Source organism: Sminthopsis crassicaudata, chromosome 6 (assembly GCF_048593235.1).
Source record: "Sminthopsis crassicaudata isolate SCR6 chromosome 6, ASM4859323v1, whole genome shotgun sequence".
In the NCBI taxonomy this organism is placed as follows: Eukaryota; Metazoa; Chordata; class Mammalia; order Dasyuromorphia; family Dasyuridae; genus Sminthopsis; species Sminthopsis crassicaudata.
Genome location: NC_133622.1, coordinates 196,874,945 through 196,897,950, shown reverse-complemented (window position 1 = coordinate 196,897,950; position 23,006 = coordinate 196,874,945). Strand labels below are relative to the sequence as shown.

The following is a 23,006-nucleotide window of genomic DNA, read 5'->3' as shown; positions in this document are numbered from 1 at the left end:
TACAGTTTTTTCACAATCTCAAAGAAGAACAAATCTGCCTGCCTCTCTTATTCCCAAACCCAGATAGGATAGCCAGCTTAGCCCATAGCTTTACCCATCAGCAGTATGGGCTAGCTGGAAATAAGGGAAAAAGGTAGTTTACCCAATAAGTTTGCCAAGAAGTATTTCTTTAGGATTAACGAGCTGGCAAATGTAATCACCAGATAGTACAGAAGAAACTGGGAAATATCACTAATCATGTGGGAGCTGAAAGAATGACAACTTGACACTTTTGGAAACAGAAAAAAAAAAAAACAAAACATTTTTTATTTTTAAAACCACATCAAACTCAGAAACATCATCTCTCCCCTTCCCCCCACCAGTACAATAAACTCCAAAGTATAGATATCAAAACTCCCCAACAATCAAACTCAGAAACATCATCTCTTCCCTTCCCCCCACCAGTGCAATAAACTCCAAAGTGTAGATCAAAACTCCCCAACAACAATCTAAATCCCATTTTAAGTAGATCGTAGCAATATCGCCAGAATCTGGTCACTCTGACTTCAGTATATCCTTTGCTTCAGTATTGGCTTATAGGTTGCCTGAAAAGGTAAAATGTTACAGCATAAGTGAAAGATATGTGTCCATTTCATATACTGGAAAAACCATCCACAAACTGCAATATTTTGGGGGCGTGTATGTATATTTTAATCCAGTTATTCATTCTCTTCTGCCTATAAATCTCTTTTCTACTTCTAAATCCCTTTTTTTAATCTAAAAATTTCTTTTCTACCTATAAATCACTTTTCTACCTATAAACTTTTCTACTATAAATCTATCTTTTCACTTATCTATCCATCATTATCTTTTTAACTATGCATTAAGTGTATCTATTCAATCTATTTGTTTATCTTCTCTATCCCATCCATCCATCACCAATAATCTATGTATCTAGTCTATCAGTCTATTAGTCCACTCATCCATTCTTCTATTCACATACTACTCCCTTGGCTATCAGGATCCAACTGGGTGGTTGGGGAGAGAACATCACCTTTAAGTCAGAAAACCTTGGGTGTTCTCAGGCGTGTCACAATGGGCATGACACAATGAGGTCTCCATGGCCAAGGTAAGCAAGTCAACTGCTCATCTGATGAGGATTGTGCTCAGGCTTTATGCGGAAGTTTTCTTTTAACAATATTTTTTAGGAAACCTCTTTATGTAGAAAACATATGAAGGGGCAAGTTTACAACACTGAGCCTTGCGAAACCTCATGTTCCAACCTTCCCCCTCCTTCCTTCCACCTCCTTCCCTAGATGACCAGTCATTACATGTTATATATGTGAAAATATAGGATAAATCCAATGTATATAAAAATATTTATGCAATTATCTTGCTTATGCAGAGATTTTCTTCCTACTTTTTTTTTGTTGACATCATTTTCCGCAATAATATATAAACTTTGAGGGCAAGACCATTTTGTTTTTATCTTTATGTCTCCAGGGTCTAGTGTAATATCTGACCCCTAGTAAGTATATGTAATATATGTTTGCTCCTTGTTTAATTGTGCTTTGCTTATTGAGTAGTCTAAGGCCTGATGGATGAGGTGGACTACCAAAGGAATGATACAGTCACAAAAGACACAGGGACCAGAATCTGGGGACATGAGTAGAAGCAGCCAGCGGGAAAGGGAGCTAAGCCCACATATTGCTCTTGGGATGGAGCCTAGGGCCAAGTTTATGTCCCCGGACCTCTTCATCAGGTACCTTTCATCTTGGACAATTTGAACACTGCAGATCTTGGATCCTTTTGTTAATTAGGCCAGGGTTGTCTGTACAAGACACATCCAATCTTAGGCCAAGGTTATCATGTTAGATCCATAGGATAGTAAGTCTGGAAGAGGTCACGAGCAACATGCCCTGAGAACAACATCTGCTTAATACACCAATAAATCTAATGTTGCAACAACTTGGGGAAGAGATTGAAGCTCACATTAAACAGAAGCATTTGCTTTGAGAAATTGTAGGGTAAAGACCCTTTTCAATGAAATAAAACGATGTGTTCCAATCGTCAAGCAGCCGAGTTCCCTGAATAAATCCAACCAATTTAAATCCAAGGCTAGGAACAGGCCAGGATGTCTGCTAAACTTTGCATGTATCCCAATTGGATCCTCCTCTCAAACCTGGAAGTGGAGGTATTCTTTTTTTCCCCCTTTCAAAAATGAGCTAGCTGGGCCCCCTCTCCCTTGGTGACAAGGCCAGTGAGCCTGAGGCCACATCTGGCTTCAGGCCTGGGATCTGTCTGCTGCACTGGGCATTTGATGAATGCTTGGTGACTAAAACCCAAGAACATTACCATTGCCTCACTGGCTCAGACCTCCAACTTACCCCTCCCCTCAGTAACCTGTCTCTGCCCCGTGAAGCCCAAGACTGTGCCATGAACACTGGAGCGGCTACATCTCCTGGTAAGCAATGCACAATGAAGGAAAAGCACTCAGCGCCTTCCCATGCTAGTATCCCGGCAGCCGGGGAGCTCCTTCTCTGATCAGTGAGCATGGGTAAGATTTAGAGCCTTCCAGGTTGAGGAAGGGGCTCTAAGCTGTTTGCAGATACCCTCCTTAAAGGGTGCCAGAGTGACTCCCTACAATTATTGACCATTCTTCTATGCTTCATGATTGTCCTGAGTAATGGAATTTTTGAGTTTGCAGACTAAGAGGGATTAGAGCTTGGTGCTGTGGGATGCAAGGCCTCCCTTTGTTTGTCTGTGTGTGCCTTACATCCCAGGGAGTGCATTCGGTGGATCTATGAGAAATTATTCTGTCTGTATTAATAAATACACCCAGGCTTTTAAAGAAGTAATTGGCAACAGAGAAGCAACAAGTGCCTCTGGCATTGCCCACAGAAATAGAACTGTTTCTTCACCAGCTCCAAGGTGGAGGCTGATAGTTCTGTATGGGTTCCTCACAGAACCACAGTTCAAGTAACCAAGGAGTAGGCCTGGGGAGACTCAGCCAGGTCTATTCCTCCTTCAGTTTCCCAAGGAATTCAGAGCAACTTCAGCTTGGAACAGAGTGTCCTCATAAAGAATGGAGACATTTCCAGGAGTGGAGAGAGGGGGAAAATTCCAAGTTCCTAGTGCACAGGTTCTCAACCTGGGATATATCACGTTTATTTTCAAAACTAATTTTAATAATGAATGTCGAAAACTGTCTTTACCTGTATTTGGAAAAAATAAAATACTATTGAGAAAAAAACATTTTAAAACAGTATTTCAGTAATAGTGATTCCCTCGTTATCCTGTTCCTTTGTTTTAAGCATTTAAAAACGTCTATTCCTAGAAGAGGCATTCAGCAGTAAGTCAAAAAAGTCCATGATCCAAAAAAGTTAAGAAAGAAAAGATGATTAAAAGAAGTCAGGACTCGACTTTAGACTCTGTCTACTACTGTGTGCCTGTAGTTGTCTGTATTTGAAACAAAAATTGTTAGTCTTAAAAATGAAAAGGGAGAACTCACCCCTAATGAAGAGGAAATTAGAACAATAGTTAGGAGCTACTTTGCCCAACTTTACGGCAATAAATTCGATAACTTAAATGAAGTGGAAGAATACCTTCAAAAATAAGCTTGCCCAGACTAACAGAGGAAGAAGGAAATAGTCTGAATAGTCCCATTTCAGAAAAAGCAATAGAAGAAGCTATTAACCAACTCCCTAAGAAAAAATAATCCCCAGCACCAGATGGATTTACATGTGAATTCTACCAAAAATTTAAAAAACAACTCCAATGTTATAGAAACTATTTGAAAAAATAGGGATTGAAGGAGTCCTACCAAATTCCTTTTATGACACAGACATGGTACTGATACCTAAACCAGGTAGGCTGAAAACAGAGAAACAAAATTATAGACCAATCTCCCTAATGATGCTAAAATCTTAAATAAAATATTATCCAAAAGACTACAGAAAACCCTCCCCAGGATGATAAACTATGGCCAAGTGGGATTTATACCAGGAATGCAGGGCTGGTTCAATATTAGGAACACTATTTGTATAATCAACTATATCAATAACCAAATTAACAAAAACCATATGATCATCTCAATAGATGAAGAAAAAGCATTTCATAAAATCCAACATCCATTCCTACTACAAACCTTTGAGAGTACAGGAATAAATGGACTATTCCTTAAAATCATGATTATATATTTAAAACTGTCAGTAAACATCATATGTAATGGTGATACACTGGAACCTTTCCCAGTAAGATAAGGAGTGAAACAACGGTTGCTCACTATCACCATTACTATTCCATATTGTATTAGAAATGCTAGCCTGGGCAATAAGAGCCCAGAGAGATTCCAGGAATTAGAGTAGCTAATGAGGAAATCAAACTATCACTCTTTGCAGATGACATGATGGTATACTTAGAGAACCCCTAAGACTCTGCTAAAAAGCTATTAGAATTAATTCAGAACTTTAGCAAAGTTTCAAGATACAAAATAAATCCACCTAAATCCTCAGCATTTTTACATATTACCAACACAATCCAACAGCAAGAGATACAAAGAGAAATTCCATTCCAAACAAATGTTGAGAGTATAAAGTATTTGGGAATCCATCTACCAAAGAATAGTCAGGAATTATATGAGAAAAATTACAAAACACTTGCCACAAAAATGAAGTCAGATTTAAATAATTGGAAAGACATTCAGTGCTCTTGGATAAGCAGAGCGAATATTATCGAGATGACAATACTCTCTAAATTAATCTATTTATTTAGTGCTACACCAATCAGAAACTATTTTAATGACCTAGAAAAAATAACAACAACATTCATAGGAAAGAACAAAAGGTTGAGAATTGCAAGGGAAGTAATGAGAAAAAAAAATAATCAAATGAAGGTAGCCTAGCTGTACCTGATCTAAAGTATATTATAAAGCAGCAGTCACCAAAACCATTGGGTGTTGGCTAATAAATAGACTAGTTGATCAGTGGAATAGGTTAGCTTCACAGGGCAAGATATTGAATAAAAATAGCAATCTAGTTTTTGACAAACCCAAAGATCCCAGATTTTGGAATACGTATTCATTATTTGACAGAAACTGCTGGGAAAACTGGAAATTATTATGGTAGAAACTAGGCATGGACCCACACTTAACAGCAAATAGGGAGAAAAGATCAAAATGGGTCCATGAGTTAGGAATAAAGAATGAGATCATAAATAAATAAGAGGAACAAAGGATAGTTTATCTCTCAGACTTGTGGAGGAAATATAACTTGCGCAGATTAACAGAGGAAGAAGTAAGAAGTCTAAATAGTCCCATTTCGGAAAAAGAAATAGAACAATTTATTAACCAACACCCTAAGAAAAAATCCTCAGGAAGAGATGGATTGACATATGAATTCTACCAAACATTTAAAGAACAACTAACTCTAATACTATATAAACTATTTGAAAAAAAAATGAATTGAAGGAGGCCTACCAAATTCCTTTTATGCCCCAGACATGGTACTGATACCTAAAACCAGGTAGATTGTAAACAGAGAAAGAAAACTAAAGACCATTTTCCTTCTTGAATATTGATGCTAAAATCTTAAATAAGATATTAGCAAAAAGACTTCAGAGAATCATCCCCAGGATAATACACTACGATCAAGCAGGATTTATACCTGCAGTGCTGGGTTGGTTTAATATTGGGAAAACTATTAGTATAATTGTCCATATTAATAATCAAATTACTAAAAACCATATGATCTTCTCAATAGATGCAGAAAAAGCATTTGATCAAATCCAACATCCATTCCTACAAAAAAAAGACTTGAGAGTATAGGAATAAATGAACTATTCCTTAAAATGATAAGGAACCTATATTTAAAACCGTCAGCAAATATCTTAGGAACTTTTCCCTGTAAGATAAGGAGTGAAACAAGGTTTCCCACTATCACCATTACTATTCAATATAGTACTACAAACGCTAGCCTCGGCAAAAAGAGCCGAGAAAGAGATTCAAAAATTAAGAGTAGGAAATGAGGAAATAAAACTATCAATCTTTGCAGATGACATTATGGTATACTTAGAGAACCCCAAAGACTCTGCTAAAAAAGCTATTATAAACAATTCAGAACTTTAGCAAAATTGCAGGATACAAAATAAATCCACAGAAATCCTCAGCATTTTTATACATTAGCAACACAATCCAACAGCAAGAGACACAAAGAGAAATTCCATTCAAAATAACTGTCGATAGTACAAAATATTTGGGAATATATCTAACAAAGGAAAGTCAGGAGCAAAATTACGAAACACTTGCCAGAAAAATGAAGTCAGATTTAAATAATTAGAAAGACGTTCAATGCTTTTGGATAGGCCGAGAGAATATAATGAAGATGACAATACTCCCTAAACTAATCTATTTATTCAGTGCTATACCAATCTGACTCCCAAGGAACTTTTTTAAAGACCTAGAAAAAATAACAACAGAATTCATATGGAACAACAGAAGTTCAAGAATTTCAAGGTAAGTAATGAAAAAAAAAAGGAAGGTGGTCTAGCTGTCTAGCTGTACCTGATATAGAACTATATTATAAAGCAACAGTCACCAAAACCATTTGGTATTGCTTATGAAATAGACTAGTTGTTCAGTGGAGTAGCATAGGTTCACAGGGCAAGATAGTGAATAAAAATAGCAATCTAGTGTTTGACAAACCCAGAGATCCCAACTTTTGGCATAAGAATTCATTATTTGACAAAAACTGCTGGAAAAACTGGAAATTAGTATGGGAGAAACTAGGCATGGACCCACACTTAAGATCAAAATGGGTCCATGATTTAGGCATAAAGAACGAGGTCATAAATAAATTAGAGGAACATAGGATAGTTTACATCTCAGACTTGTGGAGGAGGAAGGATTATGTGACCAAAGGAGACCTAGAGATCATTATTGATCACAAAATAGAAAATTTAGGTTACATCAAATTAAAAAGTTATCACAGGGGGGGAAAACTAATGCCAGGAAGATTAGAAGGGAAGTAACCAATTGGGAAAACATTTTTACAGTTAAAGGTTCTGAGAAAGGCCTCACTTCCAAGATATAGAGAGAATTGATGCTAATTTATAAGAAAACAAGCCATTCTCAAATTGAAAAAGGGTGAAAGGATATGGACAATTTTCAGATGATGAAATTAAAACTATTTCCACTCACAAGTTCCAAATCACAAGTGTGAGATACCACTACACACCTGTCACATTCGTTAAGATGACAGGAAAAAACAATGATGAATGTTGGAGGGGCTGTGAGAAAATTGGGAAAATGATGCCTTGCTGGTGGAGTTGTGAAAGAATCCAACCATTCTGCAGAGCAATCTGGAATTATGCCCCAAAAGTTATCAAAATCTGCCAATCCGTTGACCTAGCAGTGCTACTACGGGGCTTATATCCCAAAGAAATCCTAAAGAAGGGAAAATGACTTGTATGTGCCAAAATGTTTGTGGCAGCACTTTTTGTAGTGGCTAGAAACTGGACAATGAACGGATGTCCATCAATTGGAGAATGGTTGGGTAAATTATGGTATAAGAATGTTATGCAATATTCTTGTTCTGTAAGAAATGACCAACAGGAGGAAAACAGAGAGGCTTGGAGAGACTTACATCAACTGATGCTGAGTCAAACGAGCAGAACTAGGAGATCATTATACACTTCAACAATGATACTGTATGAGGTTGTGTTCGAATGGAAGTGGATATCTTCAACATAGACAATAGCTAATACAAGTCCACTTGATCAATGAATGGAGAGAATCAGCTACACCCAGAACCTGAACACTGGGATATGTAAAGTGAGAGCATTTTGTTTGTTTGCTTTTTATTTTTCTTCACAGATTATTTTTACCTTCCGAATACAATTCTTCCTTTGCAATAACAACAACAATAAAATTTGGTTCTGCACATATATATTGTACCAAGAATATACTATAAGATATTTAAATATGTATGGCAATGCCTGCCGTCTATGGGAGGGCCTAGTGGGGAAGTACGGGAATAATTCAGAACAGAAAGGAGTACAAGGGATAATGTTGTAAAGAAAAATATGCCAGTGTACTGTCAAAAAAAATGTGCTATAATCAAAAATCAATAAAAAATAATGATAACTTGCTGGCATTTGTACTATTTTATAATTATAATCTCATTTGACTCTCACAACAACTTAGGCAATAGAGATTATTGTAAACAACGTTTCACTATTGAGCAAACTGAGAGCATATGTAAAATGACTTGTTTAAGGTCAAAATATATAGTAAGTTTTGGAAGAAAAATTGGAACTCTAAGTCTTCCTGCCTTGAAGCCCCTGCCCTCTATCAGCTGTACAATCTCACTTTCACCCTTTCTGGTGTTGTAATAGTTAAGTTGTCGGCTCCCTTCTAGGAGAAGAAATTGGTCATGGCACTAGAAAAATTTAACAGTACTCACAGTAGGAGTAATAATAGTAATAGAAGTAAGAGTAGCAATATTAGTAGTAGTAGTAGTAGTAGTAGTAGTAGTAGTAGTAGTAGTAGTAGTAGTAGTAGTAGTAGTGGTAGTAGTAGTACTAGTGGTAGTGCTAGTAGTAATTATAGTAATAGTAGGGACCAAGGAGTAGTTTTAGTAGTAGGAGGTGGAGGAGTAGAAGAAGTAGGAGTAGTATGAGTAGTAACAGGAATAGGAGTAGGAATAATAGTAGTAGAAGTAGTAGTAATAGCAACAGTAATGATGATAGGAATAGGAGTTACACTATAGTAGGAGTAGGAGTAGGAGGAGTAGTAGTAGTAGTAATAGTAATAATAAAAGTGGTAGTAGAAATAATAGTAGTAGTGGTAGTAAAAGGAGTATTAATAGGAATAGGAGCAATGATAGTACTAGTAGCAGGAGGAAGAGATCTACAAGGAATAATAACAGTAATAAGAGTGGCAGTAATTGTAGTAGTTGGTGGAAGAGTAATAGTAGTAATCATAGGAGTAATACTAATAGGAGTAGGAAGAGGAGTAATAGTAGAAATAGTAGTAATAATAATAGGGGTAAGAGTACAAGTAATAATAGTAGTAGTAAGAGAATTATCTGACCTTTACACAGTGCTTCACCATCTCCCGAATTCTATAGATCATCTCCTCAAATGCTACCCCTAAGGCTCAGACCAAGTCTTGTGGGAACAGCCAGACTCTCCCATCCTTGGGCCAGGGAGATGCATGTCCTGTTATTTCGGGTTCGGTACCTGTGTTCCAGGCTTCAGGGAAGAAACGAGATCTTTCAACATTTTGGCTTCTGATATCGTCACCCCACCAACCACAAAGAGGATCTGGAGTGGATGGTCACCGGGATGAGGGCGGCCCAACTCTAACAGTCACCACAACAAGGATGGGGTCAGCCCTCAGAAGGGAATGCCAGGTTAATGTTGCTACAAATGAACTATATAAAATCCAAGAGAAAATATATGACTCATTAATGATCCAATACAGATCTTACATTAGGACACAATGTTGCTAGATTTTCACTGTGGAATCACAATTTTAGAACTGGAAATGTAGTTTCCTAGTGGTCATGGAGCTCAACTATCTCATTTAACATGTGAGGAAACTGAGGCTCAGGGAGTTTAAAGTGATAATATAAAGTCATGAAAGTAAGAAATAAACAGCAGAGCAAAATACCACTTGTTTAATGTTACTTTATTACAGTGTCTTTCCCCTACCCCATCCCACCACTTTTTTTTTTTTTAAGAGTAAATATGTTTAGTTATAGGTTAGAAGATTGGAGTATGGAAATATACACACACATATATGGACACCCATACACCCATATATAATGAACACTTAGAGGTAACACGATAGTATTAACAGGATCTGTTTGAATCTTGTCTCTGCCACTTACAACTTGTATGCGCTTGAACAATATATTAACTATACTAAACCTCCTTGTGTCTCAGTGACTTTCTTTGTAAAATTTGGAAGTAGAAACCCTGAAATATTGCTGCCAGCTCAAAATCCACGATGCTGTGACTCTACTTGAAAACAAATAGTTCTCAGAGGCTTATCCTCTGTGGAGCAAACATGATTGTATCATTCCCAATTTACAGAGGAGGAAATTGAGGCAAACACAGATTAAGTGACTTGCCCAGAGTCCTACAGCTGGTGTTTGAAATCAGTTGCTGATTCAAGGGAGGTCCAACAGTGTTATCCACTGAACCAGCCAGCTGCCTATAATTTTAGAAAAAGTCTTCATCTATATGTAATTGAATTTAACAAGCATTTATGAAACCTCTAATATGAGCAAGTCATCTTTTTTCTGGGAACCAGCCATAGGATGAGGAAAAAGAAAATAGTTTCCGAATTAAAAGAATTTGCTTTTGTTTGTTTGTTTGCTTTTAAGTGTAGGCTCTCTATTTCCCAGATTATTTGTACTTCTAGTTTATATATAGGGCTAGTCAGCAACCAGGCCCTACCTTGATCTCCTATTAACACTGACTGCAGGAGGGAAGCTGCAGGTACATTATCTCTATGTAGATGCTTTACCTTCATGAACAGGTTAAATCCCGTTTTAAGTCGATCCCGAGGCTTAAGATGCGTTCAATATCGCCAGCATCTGGTCACAACTGGTTCAGTATCTCCTCTGCTTCAGCAGTGGCTTATAGGATGCCTGAAAAGGTAAAATGTTACAGCATAAGTGAAAGATATGTGTCCAATTGATCTACTAGAATAACCATCCACAAAATGCAATTTTGGGGGGGCGTGGGGGAAGAGGGGAAGAAAGAGAAGTCAACAATTTCCCAAGCCAGATAGAAAGCAACCATTTTAGCTTCTATAATATTGAAGAATAAAATATAATAGTTTAATACTGATGTGAAGGCAGTCTCAATCTATGACAGCAGCCCTTGGTATCATGCTGATGAGGGCCCAAATGGATCTCTCTCTCCAGTAATTTATTTACTGATTTACCTAACCCTCCATTGACTCCTTCATTATCTATGTATAATTTAAGGCAGCTATTCATTCTCTTCTGCCTATAAATCTCTTTTCTACCTATAAATCTCGTTTCTTCTCCTAAATCACTTTTTTAACTATATATATCTCTTTTCTACCTATGTATCGCTTTTTTCATATAAATCTCTTTTCTAACTAAAAATCACTTTTTTTTCCTATAAATATCTTTTCTACCTATAAACTTTTCTACTATAAATCTATCTTTTCACTTATCTACCCATCATTATCTATTTAACTATGCATCAAGTGTATCTATTGAATCTATTTGTTTACCCTATCTATCCCATCTATCTATCAGCACTTATCTATGTATCTAGTCTATTAGTCTATTTGTCCACTCATCTATTCTTCTATTCACATACTACCCCCTTGGCTGTCAGGATCCAACTGGGTTGTTGGGGAGAGAACATCCCCTTTAAGTCAGAAAACCTTGGGTGTTCTCAGGCGTGTCACAATGGGCATGACACAATGAGGTCTCCATGGAGAAGGTAAGCAAAGCAAATGCTCATCAGATGAGGGTAGTGCTCACCTGGTATGTGGGTTTTTTTTCTTTTGAAAAATTGTTTGAGGAAAGCTTTTTATTTACAAAACATATGAAGGGGTAAGTTTTTAACACTGACCCTTGCAAAACCTTCTCTTCCAACTTTTCCCCTCCTTCCTTCCACCTCTTCCCCTAGATGACAGGGAAGATGACAGGGGATTCACATGTTAAATATATGAAAATATATGCTTAATCCAATGTATGTAAAAATATTTATACAATTATCTTGCTTATGCATAGATTGTCTTCCTAGTTCTTTTTGTTGACATCATTTTCCCCAATAGAATATAAACTTTGCGGGCAAGACCATTTTGTTTTTACCTTTATGTCTCCAGGGTCTAGTGAAATATACGACCCCTAGTAAGTATGTAATATATGTTTGCTCCTTGTTTAATTGAGCTTTGCTGATTGAGTAGTCTAAGGAAGATGGATGAGGTGGGCTACCAGATGAATGATATGGTCACAAAGGACACAGGGACCAGAAACTGGGGACATGAGTAGAAGCACCAGCGGGAAAGGGAGCCAAGCCCACATATTGCTCTTGGGATGGAGCCTAGGGTTTGGCTGCAAAGCAGAAGGAGCTAGGGCCACGGTTAAGACCCCAGACCGCTTCATCCGGTACCTTTCATCATGTAGAATTTGGAAAACACCCCATTGAACGCTGCAGATCTAGAATCCCCTTGTTAATTAGGCCAGGGTTGTCTGTACAAGACAAGATCTGTTTCAATCTCGCCTCTATTTTGCTGACCTGTTGCCTCAGTTTCTTTAACTGAGAGAGTGGATATTAGCACCTACCTCCCAGTGATGTTCAGGAGAGAATATGTGTAAAGTGCTTAGCACAGTGCTTGGTACATAGGAGTTTAATAAATGCTTGTTTCCTTAATAAATATTGGTAAATCGGAAGTGATTCGAAGTGGAAAAATGGCAGAGCTACCAAGGAAAAACTCCAACAGTTCTTGCCCTCAAGAAGGTGGTTTTCTGTAGATGAGACCCTCCAAGCCCAAGCCCAGAAGTGGAAAGCCCAAGATGGAGGATGAGAAGGTGCTGTCAGAGAGCAATCCAGACCTCCTCCTCTTCCACCCCCTGGGAGGATTCCCAAGGCCAAGCTAAGGACTAGCTCTGGAAGCCTGCTTGACTGGCTTGTCCAGGGTCTTCTGGGGCCCTTCAGCCAATTGAGGCTGCATCCTGCTTGGGAGTTAGTTTGGTTTCATTTTCTTGCCAGAGCCTGTACATCAATTCCCAAGAGGTATTGTTCCAGCTTTATCAATCAGTGCAAACATCTTTTGTGGCTAACCTGACTTTTGCCACTATCTATGGAATCAAATCAGACGGGGTTTTCCCATCTCCAATCTTGCCGTCTCCAGAGCACCCATTTGCTTTTCTAGCACTCTTACTATCCCCCTTCTTCATCCAGGGGATTTAGGTTCCCAGCTTCTGAAGAAAGGTTAGATTTTCAGAAACAGAAGTTTGACATTTCAGTCATATAGATTATAATGAGCACAAGTCAGGCAGAAGAAACTTCAAAGGGGGAATGGGGGGCTCTAGCACAAGCCTGTGGGGACACCAATTATTTTCTGGCTCAGCCTTCCCCTAGAGCTGAGGGGAAGCACCTGGATGCAAATCTCTAAGCCAGTCCCTTGTCATTCTGAATTGCCCTTCTGGTGGAGAATGGCTGCTCTGCTCCTCCAGGAAGATCCAAAAGACTTCAGCAGGGCCAGTTCCGAGCTTCTCTGGAACTTCTCTGGCTAGAACACAACAGCCCTGCTGCTTGTTAACCCCCACTACCTCTTTGCTCCCAGATTTTCAGACGGTCCCCAGCCTCTGATGGCAAAGGGCCTGCTTACAGTTTTTTCACAATCTCAAAGAAGAACAAATCTGCCTCCCTCTCTTATTCCCAAACCCAGATAGGATAGCCAGCTTTACCCATCAGCAGTATGGGCTAGCTGCAAATAAGGGAAAAATGTTGTTTACCCAATAAGTTTGCCAACAAGTATTTCTTTAGGATTAACCAGCTGGCAAATATAATCATCAGATAGTAAAGAAGAAACTGGGAAATATCACTAATCATGTGGGAGCTGAAAGAATGACAACTTGAAAGTTTTGGAAACAGAAAAAAAAACATTTTTTATTTTTAAAAACACATCAAACTCAGAAACATCATCTCTCCCCTTCCCCCCACCAGTACAATAAACTCCAAAGTATAGATATCAAAACTCCCCAACAATCAAACTCAGAAACATCCTCTCTCCCCTTCCCCCCACCAGTGCAATAAACTCCAAAGTATAGATCAAAACTCCCCAACAACAATCTAAATCCCGTTTCAAGTAGATTTCCAAAGACATGTTTTCAATATCGCCAGAATCTGGTCACTCTGGCTTCAGTATCTCCTTTGCTTCAGTATTGGCTTATAGGTTGCCTGAAAAGATAAAATGTTAAAGCATAAGTGAAAGATATGTGTCCATTTGATATACTGGAAAAACCATCCACGAACTGCAATATTTGGGGGGGGGGGTTGTATGTATATTTTAATCCAGCTATTCATTCTCTTCTGCCTATAAATCTCTTTTCTACTTCTAAATCCCTTTTTTTAATCTAAAAATCTCTTTTCTACCTATAAATGGCTTTTCTTCCTATAGAGCTGTTTGCTACCTATAAATCACTTTTCTTCCTATAAATCACTTTTCTACCTATAAACTTTTCTACTATAAATCTATCTTTTCACTTATCTATCCATCATTATCGTTTTAACTATGCATTAAGTGTATCTATTCAATCTATTTGTTTATCTTCTCTATCCCATTCATCCATCACCAGGAATCTATGTATCTAGTCTATCAGTCTATTAGTCCACTCATGCATTCTTCTATTCACATACTACTCCCTTTTCCTGTCAGGATCCAACTGGGTTGTTGGGAAGAGAACATCACCTTGAAGTCAGAAAACTTTGGGTGTTCTCCAGCATGTCAAAATGAGCATCACACAATGAGGTCTCCATGGCCAAGGTAAGCAAGTCAACTGCTCATCTGATGAGGATTGTGCTCAGGCTTTATGCGCAAGTCTTCTTTTAACAATATTTTTTAGGAAACCTCTTTATTTAGAAAACATATGGACTTCCGGACAAAGGAGTAGTGGCAGTAGTAGGAGGTGGAGGCGTAGAAGAAGTAGGAGTAGTATGAGTAGTAACAGTAATAGGAAGAGGAATAAAAGTAGTGATCGAAGTAGTAAAAAGAGTAGTAATGATAAAAGTAATAGTAATGGTAGTAGTACTAATAATAATAGGAGTAGGAATAATAGTAGTAGAAGAAGTAGTAATAGCAACAGTAATAATGATAGGAATAGGAGTGACACTAGTAGAAGTAGCAGTAGCAGTAGGAGTAATAGTAATAGTAAAAGTGGTAGTAGAAATAATAGTAGTAGTGGTAGTAAAAGGAGTATTAATAGTAATAGGAGCAATGATAGTACTAGTAGCAGGAGGAAGAGATCTAGAAGGAATAATAACAATAATAAGAGTGGCAGTAATTGTAGTAGTTGGTGGAAGAGTAATAGTAGTAATCGTAGGAGTAATACTAATAGGAGTAGGAAGAGGAGTAATAGTAGAAATAGTAGTAAGAATAATAGGCGTAAGAGTACAAGTAATAATAGTAGTAGTAAGAGAATTATCTGACCTTTACACAGTGCTTCACCATCTCCCGAATTCTATAGATCATCTCCTCAAATGCTACCCCTAAGGCTCAGACCAAGTCTTGTGGGAACAGCCAGACTCTCCCATCCTTGGGCCAGGGAGATGCATGTCCTGTTATTTCGGGTTCGGTACCTGTGTTCCAGGCTTCAGGGAAGAAACGAGATCTTTCAACATTTTGGCTTCTGATATTGTCACCCCACCAACCACAAAGAGGATCTGGAGTGGATGGTCACCGGGATGAGGGCGGCTCACCTCTAACAGTCACCACAACAAGGATGGGGTCAGCCCTCAGAAGGGAATGCCAGGTTAATGTTGCTACAAATGAACTATATAAAATCCAAGAGAAAATATATGACTCATTAATGATCAAATACAGATCTTACATTAGGACACAATGTTGCTAGATTTTCACTGTGGAATCACAATTTTAGAACTGGAAATGTAGTTTCCTAGTGGTCATGGAGCTCAACTATCTCATTTAACATGTGAGGAAACTGAGGCTCAGGGAGTTTAAAGTGATAATATAAAGTCATGAAAGTAAGAAATAAACAGCAGAGCAAAATACCACTTGTTTAATGTTACTTTATTACAGTGTCTTTCCCCTACCCCATCCCACCACTTTTTTTTTTTTTTAAGAGTAAATATGTTTAGTTATAGGTTAGAAGATTGGAGTATGGAAATATACACACACATATATGGACACCCATACACCCATATATAATGAACACTTAGAGGTAACACGATAGTATTAACAGGATCTGTTTGAATCTTGTCTCTGCCACTTACAACTTGTATGCGCTTGAACAATATATTAACTATACTAAACCTCCTTGTGTCTCAGTGACTTTCTTTGTAAAATATGGAAGTAGAAACCCTGAAATATTGCTGCCAGCTCAAAATCCACGATGCTGTGACTCTACTTGAAAACAAATAGTTCTCAGAGGCTTATCCTCTGTGGAGCAAACATGATTGTATCATTCCCAATTTACAGAGGAGGAAATTGAGGCAAACACAGATTAAGTGACTTGCCCAGAGTCCTACAGCTGGTGTTTGAAATCACTTGCTGATTCAAGGGAGGTCCAACAGTGTTATCCACTGAACCAGCCAGCTGCCTATAATTTTAGAAAAAGTCTTCATCTATATGTAATTGAATTTAACAAGCATTTATGAAACCTCTAATATGAGCAAGTCATCTTTTTTCTGGGAACCAGCCATAGGATGAGGAAAAAGAAAATAGTTTCCGAACTAAAAGAATTTGCTTTTGTTTGTTTGTTTGCTTTTAAGTGTAGGCTCTCTATTTCCCAGATTATTTGTACTTCTAGTATATATATAGGGCTAGTCAGCAACCAGGCCCTACCTTGATCTCCTATTAACACTGACTGCAGGAGGGAAGCTGCAGGTACATTATCTCTATGTAGATGCTTTACCTTCATGAACAGGTCAAATCCCGTTTTAAGTCGATCCCGAGGCTTAAGATGCGTTCAATATCGCCAGCATCTGGTCACAACAGGTTCAGTATCTCCTCTGCTTCAGCAGTGGCTTATAGGATGCCTGAAAAAGTAAAATGTTACAGCATAAGTGAAAGATATGTGTCCAATTGATCTACTAGAATAACCATCCACAAAATGCAATTTTGGGGGGGCGTGGGGGAAGAGGGGAAGAAAGAGAAGTCAACAATTTCCCAAGCCAGATAGAAAGCAACCATTTTAGCTTCTATAATATTGAAGAATAAAATATAATAGTTTAATACTGACGTGAAGGCAGTCTCAATCTATGACAGCAGCCCTTGGTATCATGCTGATGAGGGCCCAAATGGATCTCTCTCTCCAGTAATTTATTTACTGATTTACCTAACCCTCCATTGACTCCTTCATTATCTATGTATAATTTAAGGCAGCTATTCATTCTCTTCTGCCTATAAATCTCTTTTCTACCTATAAATCTCGTTTCTTCTCCTAAATCACTTTTTTAACTATATATATCTCTTTTCTACCTATGTATCGCTTTTTTCATATAAATCTCTTTTCTAACTATAAATCACTTTTTTTTCCTATAAATATCTTTTCTACCTATAAACTTTTCTACTATAAATCTATCTTTTCACTTATCTACCCATCATTATCTATTTAACTATGCATCAAGTGTATCTATTGAATCTATTTGTTTACCCTATCTATCCCATCTATCTATCAGCACTTATCTATGTATCTAGTCTATTAGTCTATTTGTCCACTCATCTATTCTTCTATTCACATACTACCCCCTTGGCTGTCAGGATCCAACTGGGTTGTTGGGGAGAGAACATCCCCTTTAAGTCAGAAAACCTTGGGTGTTCTCAGGCGTTTCACAATGGGCATGACACAATGAGGTTTCCATGGAGAAGGTAAGCAAAGCAAATGCTCATCAGATGAGGGTAGTGCTCACCTGGTATGTGGGTTTTTTTTCTTTTGAAAAATTGTTTGAGGAAAGCTTTTTATTTACAAAACATATGAAGGGGTAAGTTTTTAACACTGACCCTTGCAAAACCTTCTCTTCCAACTTTTCCCCTCCTTCCTTCCACCTCTTCCCCTAGATGACAGGGAAGATGACAGGGGATTCACATGTTAAATATATGAAAATATATGCTTAATCCAATGTATGTAAAAATATTTATACAATTATCTTGCTTATGCATAGATTGTCTTCCTAGTTCTTTTTGTTGACATCATTTTCCCCAATAGAATATAAACTTTGCGGGCAAGACCATTTTGTTTTTACCTTTATGTCTCCAGGGTCTAGTGAAATATACGACCCCTAGTAAGTATGTAATATATGTTTGCTCCTTGTTTAATTGAGCTTTGCTGATTGAGTAGTCTAAGGAAGATGGATGAGGTGGGCTACCAGATGAATGATATGGTCACAAAGGACACAGGGACCAGAAACTGGGGACATGAGTAGAAGCACCAGCGGGAAAGGGAGCCAAGCCCACATATTGCTCTTGGGATGGAGCCTAGGGTTTGGCTGCAAAGCAGAAGGAGCTAGGGCCACGGTTAAGACCCCAGACCGCTTCATCCGGTACCTTTCATCATGTAGAATTTGGAAAACACCCCATTGAACGCTGCAGATCTAGAATCCCCTTGTTAATTAGGCCAGGGTTGTCTGTACAAGACAAGATCTGTTTCAATCTCGCCTCTATTTTGCTGACCTGTTGCCTCAGTTTCTTTAACTGAGAGAGTGGATATTAGCACCTACCTCCCAGTGATGTTCAGGAGAGAATATGTGTAAAGTGCTTAGCACAGTGCTTGGTACATAGGAGTTTAATAAATGCTTGTTTCCTTAATAAATATTGGTAAATCGGAAGTGATTCGAAGTGGAAAAATGGCAGAGCTACCAAGGAAAAACTCCAACAGTTCTTGCCCTCAAGAAGGTGGTTTTCTGTAGATGAGACCCTCCAAGCCCAAGCCCAGAAGTGGAAAGCCCAAGATGGAGGATGAGAAGGTGCTGTCAGAGAGCAATCCAGACCTCCTCCTCTTCCACCCCCTGGGAGGATTCCCAAGGCCAAGCTAAGGACTAGCTCTGGAAGCCGGCTTGACTGGCTTGTCCAGGGTCTTCTGGGGCCCTTCAGCCAATTAAGGCTGCATCCTGCTTGGGAGTTAGTTTGGTTTCATTTTCTTGCCAGAGCCTGTACATCAATTCCCAAGAGGTATTGTTCCAGCTTTATCAATCAGTGCAAACATCTTTTGTGGCTAACCTGACGTTTGCCACTATCTATGGAATCAAATCAGACGGGGTTTTCCCATCTCCAATCTTGCCGTCTCCAGAGCACCCATTTGCTTTTCTAGCACTCTTACTATCCCCCTTCTTCATCCAGGGGATTTAGGTTCCCAGCTTCTGAAGAAAGGTTAGATTTTCAGAAACAGAAGTTTGACATTTCAGTCATATAGATTATAATGAGCACAAGTCAGGCAGAAGAAACTTCAAAGGGGGAATGGGGGGCTCTAGCACAAGCCTGTGGGGACACCAATTATTTTCTGGCTCAGCCTTCCCCTAGAGCTGAGGGGAAGCACCTGGATGCAAATCTCTAAGCCAGTCCCTTGTCATTCTGAATTGCCCTTCTGGTGGAGAATGGCTGCTCTGCTCCTCCAGGAAGATCCAAAAGACTTCAGCAGGGCCAGTTCCGAACTTCTCTGGAACTTCTCTGGCTAGAACACAACAGCCCTGCTGCTTGTTTACCCCCACTACCTCTTTGCTCCCAGATTTTCAGACGGTCCCCAGCCTCTGATGGCAAAGGGCCTGCTTACAGTTTTTTCACAATCTCAAAGAAGAACAAATCTGCCTCCCTCTCTTATTCCCAAACCCAGATAGGATAGCCAGCTTTACCCATCAGCAGTATGGGCTAGCTGCAAATAAGAGAAAAATGTTGTTTACCCAATAAGTTTGCCAACAAGTATTTCTTTAGGATTAACCAGCTGGCAAATATAATCATCAGATAGTAAAGAAGAAACTGGGAAATATCACTAATCATGTGGGAGCTGAAAGAATGACAACTTGAAACTTTTGGAAACAGAAAAAAAACATTTTTTATTTTTAAAACCACATCAAACTCAGAAACATCATCTCTCCCCTTCCCCCCACCAGTACAATAAACTCCAAAGTATAGATATCAAAACTCCCCAACAATCAAACTCAGAAACATCCTCTCTCTCCTTCCCCCCACCAGTGCAATAAACTCCAAAGTATAGATCAAAACTCCCCAACAACAATCTAAATCCCGTTTCAAGTAGATTTCCAAAGACATGTTTTCAATATCGCCAGAATCTGGTCACTCTGGCTTCAGTATCTCCTTTGCTTCAGTACTGGCTTATAGGTTGCCTGAAAAGATAAAATGTTAAAGCATAAGTGAAAGATATGTGTCCATTTGATATACTGGAAAAACCATCCACGAACTGCAATATTTGGGGGGGGGGGTTGTATGTATATTTTAATCCAGCTATTCATTCTCTTCTGACTATAAATCTCTTTTCTACTTCTAAATCCCTTTTTTTAATCTAAAAATCTCTTTTCTACCTATAAATGGCTTTTCTTCCTATAGAGCTGTTTGCTACCTATAAATCACTTTTCTTCCTATAAATCACTTTTCTACCTATAAACTTTTCTACTATAAATCTATCTTTTCACTTATCTATCCATCATTATCTTTTTAACTATGCATTAAGTGTATCTATTCAATCTATTTGTTTATCTTCTCTATCCCATTCATCCATCACCAGGAATCTATGTATCTAGTCTATCAGTCTATTAGTCCACTCATGCATTCTTCTATTCACATACTACTCCCTTTTCCTGTCAGGATCCAACTGGGTTGTTGGGAAGAGAACATCAGCTTTAAGTCAGAAAACTTTGGGTGTTCTCCGGCATGTCACAACGAGCATCACACAATGAGGTCTCCATGGCCAAGGTAAGCAAGTCAACTGCTCATCTGATGAGGATTGTGCTCAGGCTTTATGCGCAAGTCTTCTTTTAACAATATTTTTTAGGAAACCTCTTTATTTAGAAAACATATGGACTTCCGGACAAAGGAGTAGTGGCAGTAGTAGGAGGTGGAGGCGTAGAAGAAGTAGGAGTAGTAGGAGTAGTAACAGTAATAGGAAGAGGAATAAAAGTAGTGATAGAAGTAGTAAAAAGAGTAGTAATGATAAAAGTAATAGTAATGGTAGTAGTACTAATAATAATAGGAGTAGGAATAATAGTAGTAGAAGAAGTAGTAATAGCAACAGTAATAATGATAGGAATAGGAGTGACATTAGTAGGAGTAGGAGTAGCAGTAGCAGTTCGAGTAATAGTAATAGTAAAAGTGGTAGTAGAAATAATAGTAGTAGTGGTAGTAAAAGGAGTATTAATAGTAATAGGAGCAATGATATTACTAGTAGCAGGAGGAAGAGATCTAGAAGGAATAATAACAATAATAAGAGTGGCAGTAATTGTAGTAGTTGGTGGAAGAGTAATAGTAGTAATCGTAGGAGTAATACTAATAGGAGTAGGAAGAGGAGTAATAGTAGAAATAGTAGTAATAATAATAGGGGTAAGAGTACAAGTAATAATAGTAGTAGTAAGAGAATTATCTGACCTTTACACAGTGCTTCACCATCTCCCGAATTCTATAGATCATCTCCTCAAATGCTACCCCTAAGGCTCAGACCAAGTCTTGTGGGAACAGCCAGACTCTCCCATCCTTGGGCCAGGGAGATGCATGTCCTGTTATTTCGGGTTCGGTACCTGTGTTCCAGGCTTCAGGGAAGAAACGAGATCTTTCAACATTTTGGCTTCTGATATTGTCACCCCACCAACCACAAAGAGGATCTGGAGTGGATGGTCACCGGGATGAGGGCGGCTCACCTCTAACAGTCACCACAACAAGGATGGGGTCAGCCCTCAGAAAAGAATGCCAGGTTAATGTTGCTACAAATGAACTATATAAAATCCAAGAGAAAATATATGACTCATTAATGATCAAATACAGATCTTACATTAGGACACAATGTTGCTAGATTTTCACTGTGGAATCACAATTTTAGAACTGGAAATGTAGTTTCCTAGTGGTCATGGAGCTCAACTATCTCATTTAACATGTGAGGAAACTGAGGCTCAGGGAGTTTAAAGTGATAATATAAAGTCATGAAAGTAAGAAATAAACAGCAGAGCAAAATACCACTTGTTTAATGTTACTTTATTACAGTGTCTTTCCCCTACCCCATCCCACCACCTTTTTTTTTTTTTTTTTAGGAGTAAATATGTTTAGTCATAGGTTAGAAGATTGGAGTATGGAAATATACACACACATATATGGACACCCATACACCCATATATAATGAACACTTAGAGGTAACACGATAGTATTAACAGGATCTGTTTGAATCTTGTCTCTGCCACTTACAACTTGTATGCGCTTGAACAATATATTAACTATACTAAACCTCCTTGTGTCTCAGTGACTTTCTTTGTAAAATATGGAAGTAGAAACCCTGAAATATTGCTGCCAGCTCAAAATCCACGATGCTGTGACTCTACTTGAAAACAAATAGTTCTCAGAGGCTTATCCTCTGTGGAGCAAACATGATTGTATCATTCCCAATTTACAGAGGAGGAAATTGAGGCAAACACAGATTAAGTGACTTGCCCAGAGTCCTACAGCTGGTGTTTGAAATCACTTGCTGATTCAAGGGAGGTCCAACAGTGTTATCCACTGAACCAGCCAGCTGCCTATAATTTTAGAAAAAGTCTTCATCTATATGTAATTGAATTTAACAAGCATTTATGAAACCTCTAATATGAGCAAGTCATCTTTTTTCTGGGAACCAGCCATAGGATGAGGAAAAAGAAAATAGTTTCCGAACTAAAAGAATTTGCTTTTGTTTGTTTGTTTGCTTTTAAGTGTAGGCTCTCTATTTCCCAGATTATTTGTACTTCTAGTATATATATAGGGCTAGTCAGCAACCAGGCCCTACCTTGATCTCCTATTAACACTGACTGCAGGAGGGAAGCTGCAGGTACATTATCTCTATGTAGATGCTTTACCTTCATGAACAGGTCAAATCCCGTTTTAAGTCGATCCCGAGGCTTAAGATGCGTTCAATATCGCCAGCATCTGGTCACAACAGGTTCAGTATCTCCTCTGCTTCAGCAGTGGCTTATAGGATGCCTGAAAAAGTAAAATGTTACAGCATAAGTGAAAGATATGTGTCCAATTGATCTACTAGAATAACCATCCACAAAATGCAATTTTGAGGGGGCGTGGGGGAAGAGGGGAAGAAAGAGAAGTCAACAAT

At 38.4% G+C, this 23,006-nt stretch overlaps 1 long non-coding RNA gene across 1 annotated transcript; it reads left to right on the top strand.

Annotated features, from left to right (window-relative positions):
* Positions 1–11,433: 11,433 nt before the first annotated feature.
* On the top strand, positions 11,434–16,030 carry LOC141545794 (uncharacterized). Its single transcript, XR_012483139.1, has 3 exons — positions 11,434–11,466; positions 14,414–14,521; positions 15,222–16,030. It is a non-coding gene; the product is annotated as an uncharacterized LOC141545794 (long non-coding RNA).
* Positions 16,031–23,006: the final 6,976 nt, after the last annotated feature.